The sequence below is a fragment of the Leptonychotes weddellii genome, chromosome 1, assembly GCF_054177405.1.
Source record: "Leptonychotes weddellii isolate Sample4059 chromosome 1, ASM5417740v2, whole genome shotgun sequence".
Lineage (NCBI taxonomy): Eukaryota > Metazoa > Chordata > Mammalia > Carnivora > Phocidae > Leptonychotes > Leptonychotes weddellii.
Window position 1 is genome coordinate 140,674,096 of NC_138369.1, and position 12,144 is coordinate 140,686,239.

The following is a 12,144-nucleotide window of genomic DNA, read 5'->3' on the forward strand; positions in this document are numbered from 1 at the left end:
CTTTGGTAACAATATGTTTTCCTCATTCTTCATGTTTCTTGGAATTTTGCATTTCAGCTTTCACAATTGAAGTAGCAGACACCTTCTCAAATCTTTACTAGTTGCCTTCAGTTGGGATGTACTGTTCTTTGGTCCTGTTATATCTGGGGTTTTCCACGACTTTGTATGGATACACCTGCTCCACACTTCTTGATTTTTCTCATGACAAAACTCCTAAGCTTTTATGTCTTCTGTCGTTATTGCCAAAAAACCCTCTCTTTTGTTTTCCAGCAGGTGGTGCTACAGTTCAAGTTTGTGCTTTCCCCCAGTCCAAAGACCCTGGTCTGATTTTATGAAAGCATTCTGTTTACTGGGGCTCACTCACCACCACATTTGGGAGTGTGCAGAGGAGCTGGTTGCAGAGTGGGGAGAGATATGGGCTTGACACTTGGGTGTTGGGTTGACTGCAAGCTGCGAGGAAGACCTTTGGGTAAGTTTCTCCCAAAGACTTGTGAGCAGACTTCCTGCAGTAGTCCTGAGAGCAATCTCTTTAATGTGCCGTTTGATACTCTTATATGCTTCTTTCTTAATCTCCTCCCTCCCCCCAGTCACAGAGGTCCTACATCAATACATTAGGGGAGTGATTCTCCCACATCAGATGACCTCTCAGTCCTTACTCAGTCTTTTTTCTTTAGGGGGGGATTGGGTAGGGAGAGCAAAAGGAGGCTAGAGGAGTGAGTAAGGGGGTATTGGAACTGTGTAGTCAAGAGGGCCTGGTAGGGTTTGTTGTAGGGATGTTCAAGATAGAGGCAAGAGGAAGGGAGTAGAGGATTTATCTGAAGAAAATCCACCCTCTTCTTTTCTTCAGCCTTCTATCAGTTTTCACTATTTGAGACTTCTGGAATTCCTTTTGTGTCTTTGGATCACAGTTTCTAAATTAACGTTTCTTTTTTCTGTTTCAATGGAAATCTGAATCCAATGTCAATGGACTTCTTTCAGTAAATGAACAAAAACAGGTTTTGAGAAATCTCTCTTAGTAAGAATTCTGGGTCAATATGAGAACTAGAGTGGGACAGAAAAAAGTTACCCTTTGTCAATATCAATAGCATCATTATTCATTGGGTTTTCCATGAGTCTTGGTAACATTTTTCTTTTGAGAAGTAACTCAATGAATTAAATGAAGGAACTACACAATCAAAGAAGACACAGAGATTACATAATATTTCTTTGATACAAAGATAACATTTTAATGTGAGATCCAAAGGAAGATTGAAAAAATGCTATCCAAACATGGAGAAAGCACAGATCAGTGATAGAGAGACCGAAAAAGAGAGGAAGACAGACAGACAGAATGTGATCTTATACTAATCACATTTTTTTTCTAGACACCCTACTTGATATCTAGAGATTGTCCTGGCATAAGAATAGATTGTCTTCCAAATTTTCCTTTGTGTTAGGTGTTGGAACAGTGTTGTTAGGCTAGTAGTGACCTCAAGCATCAGTAATAACCAGTTTCTCCATGGAAACAGTCATAGGGAATGCTGGGCACACTTGCCACACCGCCCTGCTGTGACACGAGTTGGCACATCTTTAGTCTTCCACTTAATAAAGCATATTAAAATGTAAGTTAATGAGAATGACATAGCATATATGGTACAGTGGTTCTCAGTCAAGTGTGGATTCATCTTCAGGGGACATTTGTCAATGTCTGAAGACATTTTTGATTGTCACAACTGAAGGGAGTGGGAGTGCTACTGACATATATTGGGAAGAGGCCAAGGTTGTTGCTAAACATCCTATAATGCTGAGGACAGCTCCCACAACAAAGAATTATCACCTGGGCATTTATTAGAGGTACAAATCATCCAGACTTAATGAAGCAAGAAACTAAGGGTGGGCCCCAGCATTTGTGGTTTAAGAAGTCTTCCAGGTGATTCTTAGTGATTCTCAAGTCTAAGAACTATTGGTAACTTTGAATGGACTATAATTTTTAAATAATGCAAATTGCTTGCCAACTTCACTGCTTTGCTATATTCAATTTAACCATGTAATTAGTTTTGAAACACTTCACAATTTAAAGGGATCATGATTGAGAGTAGCTGCTCAGCCTTACTTTTCAGAGAGGAGTGGTCCAGCTCATAGCTTCAGGAATAGAAATAAACTGAAAAAATGGGAAAGAAAGGGAATTTTTCTGATGACTGGACAACCTGTTGATGATGCTATGCTTATTGTAAGGCTATCAGTCATACTCAGGTGTGATGTCAGCAATTTCCTAAAGCGGTTAATTTGAATTTCCCAATAATGAAAAATGTCATAATAATAAGATTGATTTATCAGAGTATGTCACATCAATAGCCTGATGTGGTGACATTGGTATAACCTGTGATACAGGAAGAATAAAGGATCAATCTCAGGATTCACCTAGGGGACATTGCAGACCTTCATATTTGACAATGAGTATATATTAATGGTGAAATGGTAAGGCTTTGAGTGAAGATAAAGGAAAATATGGGAACCCTTCCAAAAGTAAACACACACTACTCAAAGTGTGACCTACAGATCAACAGCTTTGCATTCATTTGGGAGCTGTTAGCAATGCAGAATCTCAGACTCCAGTGCAGACTCATTGAATCATAACCTGTAAGCCCCACATTCTGGTAAGTTCTCCAGGTGACTTACGGGCACATTAGAGTTTGAGAAGCTCCACACTCTAATAACTCAATGTTTGTAGGAAGAAGATCATTTCCTTGCAGTTTTTACTTTTGATATGTAATAGAAATGTCTTTATGAGTTTGTTGTTAATAACATTTGAATGAACAGGAAACTACATTCAGTAAACTTCATTCTTTGATTTCCTTGGAAAAGAAACATCCCATTTCTGAAATTTCCCAATCAAGTTTCCACTGTTGCCAATATTGGGTAATATTTTGTTGCTACTGTCCAGGCAGAAAACAGAAGGAAGGCCATGTTTGTAACATGATTTTTCTTCCTTTCTTTCATTATTCCTCTCAGCCTCCCATCACCAATGCATAGTTCATTCATTCATGCATTGAACAAATATTTATTAAGTATCGAGTATGTGCCAGGCTCTGTTCTAAGTGCTGGGCATCCCAGGATTAAAAATACAGCTTGTGTCCATATTTGAGGGCATAATTTCTAACATTTAAACCATAGAAATGAGATAAATGACAAGTCCTTAATTACTTGTTTTCAAGTGTCAAGTGGATTCGACACAAGTTTAGACATTAAATAGATGAATCAAGTGACAGATCTGTAGTCTGATGTTACTTGATCAGCTTGGGCGCATGTTATAAAAATAGTTCCCTCTATATACTTCTTATTTTAGCAGTTCCTTTCCTTTTCTTAATCTTTGGAAAGGATGACAAATAAATGAGCCAGGACAAAACAATAGAAAGAGACCTAAAATGAAGAATTTTTCTGTTTGGGTTCCACAGTCAGGTCTGTTTGCCCTGGTTTAAAGTCACTCTCCTTTCTATCATTCAGTCACTGAGTCAGGATGTCTCTCCCTACACTAAAGTGAAAGCAAATGTAGTTTAACTTTGTCGTCTATTTGATGGTCTTTCAGGCAGGATACACTGGGAAGAGCACTGTCCTGGCTTTGTTACTAATTAGTTTTTTTTTTAATATTTATTTATTTGACACAGAGAGAGCACAAGCAGGGGGAGCAGAAGGCACAGGGAGAAGCAGACTCCCCGCTGAGTGGGGAGCCCGATGTGGGACTCGATCCCAGGACTCTGGGATCATGACCTGAGCTGAAGGCAGAGGTTTAACCGACTGAGCCACTCGGGGGCCCTGTTACTAATTAGTTTTGAGACATTGAGTCAGTCCAGTCTTATCTGTGAACCTCAGTTTCCTAATACGTAAAGTGATCATTAATGTAATAAAATTCATGAAAGCACTTTGATATAAAGACATTATTAATCATGTGAGAAAAAAATATTGCCTTTCTGGGCTTTGCATTATTTCAGAATTAACGCTCACTCCAGGTTACCATTATGGAATGAGGATGTGAGCTGCAGGAGAGGGGATTCTAAATCAGAGTGGTTTCTGTGAAACACACACACTGCATTTGTTTACAATAGCCCCCCAGAGACCCAGACTTACTTTTGCCTAATCCTATCTAGAATTCCCAACACCTTTTTACCAATCTCTTGACTTTACCATCAGATGACTAAGAGCTAACTGTTACTTGTAAGTCCAGTTTTGAGGTATTGCCAAACAGAGGAGGCTATTCATATTCAACCTGTGGAATTCTCTTGTAAAAATTGTCTATTAATATGCCAGGTGAATGTGGATGACCCATTACGGTGAAGGAGCAAAATTTAGAAGTAGACATTCTCTCTTAAGTAAGTAAAATGAAGCTTCTTTATTTACTGATATTTATTGATTAGAACTGCCTCATCATGCATATATAATTAAGCAAAACAAGTTATTATTACAGGGATAATAAACACATACAAAACGAGACATTCTTCTATCTTTATCATTGAAACTCAAGTTTTTATTTGTTTTTCTCCCTGAATGTGTTCTCTGATATGGGAAACAAACGCAAAAGAAAAATCAAATTTCCTTACCACTTACAGCCCCTTGACAAGTCCTTGAAACAGGCAGAATGACATTCCCCTAGGCACTCATCTGCCTTGATGTAGATACTTTGCTAAGGGAAAAAGACAACAAATGCAAGACAAGTATAATGAGATATGTGGCAATAACAGATACATTTCTAATTAACAAACTTCATTTATATATTACATATATGTTATATTATATTACATACTAAATCTTATATATATATTACACTTGTTTCCATACATTGAATTTTCCTGTTATTTTTCATAATAAAATCAAAAAATTGTAGCTTGGTATTATATGATTAATTTCAGAATTTAAAGGTTTAGTTTGAGTTTAGAAATTTTCTAATTTAATAAGTAGAACAGCTCTGTCAAAACATGGATTAGAACTTATTTCTAATACTTTATAATTTATCTGCTTTTCTACTACAATTTCTTTTCTTTTATAAATTTTTAATTCAATTAATTAACATATTATGTATTATTTGTTTCAGGGGTACAGGTCTGTGATTCACAGTGCTCACCACAATATCTACCCTCCCCAATGTCCATCACCCAGCCACCCCATCCCTCCCACCCCCTTCCATTCCAGACACCCTCAGTTTGTTTCCTGAGATTAAGAGTCTCTTATGGTTTGTCTCCCTCTCTGGTTTTGTCTTGTTTCATTTTTTACTCTCTTCCCCTCTGATCCTCTGCCTTGTTTCTCAAATTCCACATATCAGTGAGATCATATAATTGTCTTTCTCTGATTGACTTATTTCGCTTAGCATAATACCCTTTAGTTCCATCCACATCATTGCAAATGGCAAGATTTCGTTTTTTGATGGCTGCGTAGTATTCCATTGTGTATATATACCACATCTTCTTTATCCATTCATCTGTTGATGGACATCTGGGCTCGTTCCATAGTTTGGCTATTGTGGACATTGATTCTGTAAACATTGGGGTGCAAGTGCTCCTTTGGATCACTACATTTGTATCTTTGGGGTAAATACCCAGTAGTGCAATTGCTGGGTCGACTACTACAATTTTTTAAAGAAATTCAGGCCTTGTAGATTTGTACAGCAATTGGAAAAACTAGAACTATTTGTTCTCTGTTGCCTGTCAAAAAGAAAGGAAATGATTAAGTCAAAGTTCAAGAGTAACAAGTTCACTCGAAGTGGAAAGTTCTAAATTTTTTTGTATTTATTCATTCATTCATTTATTCATTCATCCAATAAATAATCATTGAAAACCACTATATACAAGTTACTGGGCTTCAGCAGTTCAAAATGGGGAAAAGCCTGAAGGAAAAGTGGCTAGTGTATATTACTTGCTGAAATACTCACGGTGCACCATGATATAAAAGGCAATGGAATTGCCTTAATATGATTTTTTTCCCCAAGAAATTTGTGCTTGCTGTTTCTCTCAAAATAGTGGTTAGAAATAACTCTCTGGATTAATTTTAAAAATTACTTTCTGCAGTATTGGTTCTTATGTCACTGAAGATTCCCATCAGGAAATGCAATCTTCCCTCTTTTTCCATACAGACACAATATTTAACTTGTAAATCTCCACCCTTTGTGATTCATTATTTCTGCTCAATAACTTGAGTACATCTGATACAATTGCATTGCTATAGCAAGGTCCTCAATCAAGAATGTTACTATTAAACTGTTAGGAACAGAGTCTCATGAATGCATATCTCCAAAATATGGCAGTCTCCAGTTTTTTTTTTTTAAGAGATACTAAAACATACTTGAAACTACTCTGCTGAATTGATGACATTAATTTCCCTACTTTTCTGCTTTGTTGTTGTCGTATCTTTCACAGTATTTGTTTTTCTTTGTAGGTTTTGGCAAATTTCTTACCATGTTACACTGTTAATAAATCAAACTAAATTTTGAGTTGCTCAAGCAGTGACCTTAATCAGTAAGATTATTTTTTTAAAAGTCAGTTGCCTACCTTGTATATATCTTTCAATATTATTATTAAAGCTTAATATGTAGAATGACAAAAATAACTACAATTTAACATATGTATGGTGTTTTTATTTCTTTGTAGAATTATAATAATATTTTCTTAGAGTTCAGGGAGACCGTCTCCAAAGCAGGCTTTTTTTTTACTATGTGAAATAAAATAATTTTTGATTTGGAAGCCAGGGAGAAAGTAGAATAAGTTGATTTTTCTTAAATAAAAGAAATGTTGTATCTTTACATCTGAGCTTGTAGTTTGAGATTCATCTCACTATATTCTTAATCACACATAGTAGGATAAGTGAGGTCATATTTTATTATTCAAATAAAAACCAGATTAAGCCTTCATATAGATCTGCCCTTCATGATAATAAGCTTCTCTCCTCCTTTGTAGTCATCTTCTTTATGGTAATCCCAAATGCCCAGAGGGTTTACACATATTCATCATATTCATGTAAAGAAGCACTTCACATTGAAGCTGGTGTGTCAAATCTGCTTCCATAAACTCACTCTGCTGAGTCATGCTTTATGGCTTAAAGTGAAGGCTATTTCCAAAGAAATTATTCCCTCACTGATGTTGCCCCAGCTGCTATGCAATGATGCTGGCCATGTACAGGAGATACTTTGGGTTGGTTCTGTTTTCCTCCTGGCACTGATATTCCTCTCAGAAATATTTAGATGAAGCATCTGTGACTCTGAAGAACACTGGGTTGTTGCTATCAGTGCAGTCCTTAAAGCAGTTTGTTTCCATTCATTTCCAAGTGTCAGCCCTCAAGATCTTCTTGAGGGAGAAGTACGACATCTTACCTTACTGCTCCCACAGAGCCAGACAGTTTTATTCATTGCCTCTTGCCAACCTGTTTGTCCTATAGTAGTTTCTCAAGGTAAACATTAGAAGGAAAAAAAATAATAACTCATCCATCCCTGGGAGAGTTACACCCAGTGACTTTTACATGGCAAAATCATCCTGGGTTCCAAGGAACTTGTTCCTTCAACACACTTGTGTGAATTAGAAACATGCTAGGTTCTGCCTTCCCAGGAATCCTCCTACTATACTGTGTTTAAAATATTGTAGTACACATTTGTATTTGTTGGGCAAATGTGTCATTGCTTGAGTCTCTCAGCTTACTATACCATTGATGGAAGCTTAACTATTTGTACCACAGACTCATAAATAAGGTATAAATAAGCACAAATAAGACAACCAGTTGACTTGATAATAAATTCTTTAGATTATAGGGCATGTGTTCAGGAGGTACAACTTTCTAAGTGTCAGCTCAGGATAAAACAAACCTTTAAAATCATGGTGACAGTCATGGACACATAGTTTTCCTATATAGCCCTGCATCCCTCTTCATAATGACAACTGCATGCTATCAAGTCAGTTTTGCATTACCCAAAACTTCTTTAAACTAAGTATTATAGGTTTGCGAGAGTACAAATGATATCAGACTACAGGGGCAGAAGCTGAATCTAGTACTGTCTGCCATTCATGAAACATTTATTCTCCACCTGGCTCCAGGATATTCCCATGCCAGTATCTCTTGCTTGGATCCACCAAGGTAACTTTCCTTTTTTCAGGTTTTAATAACCTTGAGAGACTGAGAAGGCATGTCAAGAAGTAGAAAGAAGGGAGAGTCCAAGATGACGGAGGAGTAGGAGACCTAAATTTCATCTGGTCCCACGAATTCAGCTAGATAGCTATCAAACCATTCTGAACACCTGCGAACTCAAATGGAGATGGAAGAAAAGAATAGCTGCAACTCTATGAACAGAAAAATGACCACTTTCCAGAAGGTAGGAGGTGCAGAGAAAAGAATCTGAGGCAATATATGGAAGATAGACTGCAGGGGAGGCAGCCTCCGTCAGCCAGCTATAAGCAAGTGAAAGAGCAGTGGAGCACAAAATCAGAACTTTTAGAAGTCTGCTCCAGTGAGGGACGTTGCTCTGGTGGCTAAGCGGGGAGTGAAACCCTCTCTGGGACAGTGTGGTCTCAGGACTCTTGGGGTCACAGGAAGACCAGGGGTTCCTGAGTGCGGCCGAGCTCCCAGGTATCAGAGCAGGGAAGCTGGCTGCAAAAAGTGAGCCGAGGAGTGGGCTCTCAGCTCGGGGTTGCCATAAACTGTGGTCCACAGTCAGGCCACTCCTCTTCAAGCAGGGACCCAACAAGCGGCAGAACTGGGGAGACTCCCCTCCTCCCCCAGGAGAAGCGGCCCGGAAGTGCACCACAGGAATCTGCTGGGTTTGGAGACTCCAAACGGGGTCGTGTGCCAGAGATAGAAATGCTCGGTCACAGGCCAGGTGAGCACAGAGTGCAGAGGGAGACCAGGGAGACAGGAGTGATTGACTGCTTTTCTCTGAGGGCTCACTGAGGAGTGGGGCCCCAGCTGTGGGGCCAGATAATAGGAGGCCGCCATTTTCATTCTCATCCTCTAAAGCTGCACAGAAAGCCTTTGGGAAACAAAAACTACACAGCAAACCAGAGCAGATTACTTAGCCTGGCCCCTGGCAAGGGCAATGCAATTCCTTCGGGGGCAAGGCATTTGAGAATCAATGAAATGGGCCCCTCCCCCAGAAGATCAGCAAGAACATCCAGCCAAGAACAAGTTTACTGATCAATGAGAACTGCAAAATTCCAGGGCTAAGAGAAGACAGCACATAAAATTCATGGCTTTTCCCCCATGATTCTTTAGTCTTTCAACTTTAATTTTTTTCCATTTTTTTCTTTTTAATTTTTCTTCTTTCCTTTTTCAACCAACATCTTATCTTACCAATTCCTTTTTAAAAATCTTTTTTATTTTACATTTTTACAATCATATTCTATCCCTTCATTGTATTTAACCTTATTTTTTGTATATATAAGGTTTTGTTTCTTTAAAATTTTGGGATGCATTTTCTTCTAACACACGAAAATACACCCAAAATCTAGTGTATGGGTCTGTTCTATTCACCAGCCTGATCATATTTTCTTTCTTATCCCCCTAGTCTCAGGTCTCTTCTGATTTGTTTAGTGTATATTTCTCTGGGGTCGTTTTTGCCCTTTTAGTATTTTGTTATCTTGTTCATCTATTCTCTGGACAGAATGGCAAGATGGAAAACTCACCTCAAAAAAGAGAACAAGAGGCAGTACTGACTGCCAGGGACCTAATCAATATGGACATTAGTAAGAGGTCAGAACTAGAGTTCAGAATAACGATTATAATGATACTAGCTGGACGTGAAAAAAAAAAAAAAGCATAGAAGACACTAGAGAATCCCTTTATGGGGAAATAAAAGAACTAAAATCTAACCAAGTTGAAATCAAATAGGCTATAAATGAGGTACAATAAAAAATGGAGGCTCTAACTGCTAGGATAAATTAGGCAGAAGAGAGAATTAGTGATATAGAAGACCAAATGATGGAGAATAAAGAAGCTGAGAAAAAGAGAGATAATCAACTACTGGATCACGAGGGCAGAGTTCGAGAGATAAGCGATACCATATGACGAAACAATATTAGGATAGTTGGGAATCCCAGAAGAAGAAAGAGAGAGGGGCAGAAGGTATATTGGAGCAAATTATAGCAGAGAACTTCCTTAACTTGGGGAAGAAAACAGGCATCAAAATCCAGGAGGAACAGAGAACCCCCCTCAAAATCAATAAAAATAGGTCAACACCCTGACATCTAATAGTATAACTTACAAATCTCAGAGACAAAAGAGAAAATCCTGAAAGCAGCTGGGACAAGAGGTCTGTAACCTACAACAGTAGAAACATTAGATTGGCAACAGACTTATCCACAGAGACCTGGCAGGCCAGAAAGGACTAGCATGATATATTCAGGGTACTAAATGAGAAAAATATGCAGCCAAGAATACTTTATCCAGCTAGGCTGTCAATGAAAATAGAAAGAGTGATAAAAAGCTTCCAGGACAAACAGAAACTAAAAGCATTTGTGATCACCAAACCAGCTCTACCAGAAATATTGAAAGGGGTCCTCTAAGCAAAGAGAGAGCCCAAAAGTAACATATACCAGAAAGGAACAGAGACAATATACAGTAATAGTAACCTTACAGGCAATACAGTGGCACTAAATTCATATCTTTCAATAGTTACCCTGAATGTAAATGGGAAAATGCCCCTATCAAAAGACACAAGGTATCAGATTGGATAAAAAAGCAAGCCCCATTGATATGCTCTCTGCAAGAGACTCATTTTAGACCCCAAAACACCTCCAAATTGAAAGTGAGGAGTTGGAAAACCATTTATCATGCTAATGGACATCAAAGGAAAGCTGGGGTGGCAATCCTTATATCAGACAAATTAGATTTTAAATCAAAGACTGTATTAAGAGCTGAAGACACTATATCATAATTAAAGGATCTATCCAACAAGATCATCTAATAATTGTAAATATTTATGCCCCTAACATGGGAGCAACCAATTTTATAAGCCAAATAATAACAAAATCAAAGAAACACATCGATAATAATACAATAATAGTAGGGGACTTTAACACCCTCTTCACTGCAACGGACAGATCACCTATGCAAAAGATCAACAAGGAAATAAGGGCTTTAAATGACACACTGGACCAGATGGGCTTCACAGATATATTCAGAACATTCATTCCCAAAGCAACAGAATACACACTCTTCTCTAGTGCCCATGGAACATTGCTGGGAATGGTCAGCAATCCCTGTACCAATGGATGAAAGATTACTTCAAACTTTGCTGTGAAAGAGAGGAGAAGGCAAAGGGGTCACCACTCAGAGATGAAGACCCTTTGTTCTTCTTTGCTCCTGCCTTTATTGGTCCTACAACGTAATCAAAAATCTTTATCACTGTTTCTCAAGCATGTGATGTGTGACAAGGGGTCTTACTGGAACAAGGAGGATCTGTTTACAGGAAAGATATGATATGCTAATCTGTATGTTCTATGGAGTTCTGCTAAACATAGCCTAGGGGACAATGCATACATCTCTTAGATCCCAGGGTGGCTGTTTGGGCTAAGAGAGCTTCGGAGAAGGCAACCTCCCATGGCATTCCTACGTCAGAGTGGTCATGCAAGCCTCAGCATTCCAAAGACCTACACCCTTCTCTGAAACCTTCCCTGCCTCCAGTGGCCTCCATGTTACATTTTAGCAAGCCAGGTATTATGGATGATTTCATGCTCTACATTAACCCCAACATGAACATTTTCCAGAAGAGATCACATCCTGGGTCACAAATCAGGTCTCAGTTGGTAGCAAAAGATTGGGATCATTCCCTGCATATTTTCAGACCACAGTGCTTTGAAACTGGAACTTAATCACAAGAGAAAAGTTGGAAAGAACTCAAATACATGCAGGCTAAAGAGCATCCTACTAAAGAATTAATGGATCAACCAGGAAATTAAAGAAGAATTTAAAAAAATTCATGGAAACAAATGAAAATGAAAATACAACTGTTCAAAATCCTTGGGATGCAGCAAAGGTGGTCCTAAGAGGAAAGTATATAGCACTACAAGCCTTTCTCAAGAAACAAGAAAGGGCTCAAATACACAACCTAACCCTACACCTAAAGGAGCTGGAGAAAGAGCAGCAAATAAAGCCTAAACCAGAAGGAGAAGAGAAATAATAAAGATTAGAGCAGAAATC